This window comes from Herpailurus yagouaroundi, unplaced genomic scaffold (genome assembly GCF_014898765.1).
Source record: "Herpailurus yagouaroundi ecotype Mexico unplaced genomic scaffold, PumYag 162, whole genome shotgun sequence".
NCBI lineage: Eukaryota > Metazoa > Chordata > Mammalia > Carnivora > Felidae > Herpailurus > Herpailurus yagouaroundi.
In genome coordinates, this window is record NW_024412403.1 from 12,094,691 (window position 1) to 12,094,945 (window position 255).

Genomic DNA, 255 nt, shown 5'->3' on the forward strand with positions numbered 1-255 from the left:
TGGTGGGGCGGGGCGAGCCGAGGCCCCGCCCCCGGCCCGGGCGCCGCCCTCGCCCGCCCGGCACCCTGCGCACCCTGGCGCCCCGGGCAGAGAGAGATATTGGTGGGGCCTGGCGACGGGAGACGCGGAGGGAAGGGGACTTGCTACCCCCAACTCGTGGGTGGGAAACACCGGTAGTAAACCGTTTGCAAAACTGTACGTAAGGTACCCGGATTGGGGGAGACACCCAGCCAGCATTAAAGGCGTGCTCTTCCA

General features: G+C 68.6%; 1 protein-coding gene across 1 annotated transcript in view; it reads right to left on the bottom strand.

Moving 5' to 3' along the window:
- Positions 1-40, bottom strand: part of IL10RB (interleukin 10 receptor subunit beta) — a 25,622-nt gene extending 25,582 nt beyond the window's left edge. The window contains exon 1 of the mRNA XM_040484024.1: positions 18-40. The gene's annotated coding sequence lies outside the window, so the exon portion shown is untranslated. The remainder of the gene's footprint in view (positions 1-17) is intronic.
- Positions 41-255: the final 215 nt, after the last annotated feature.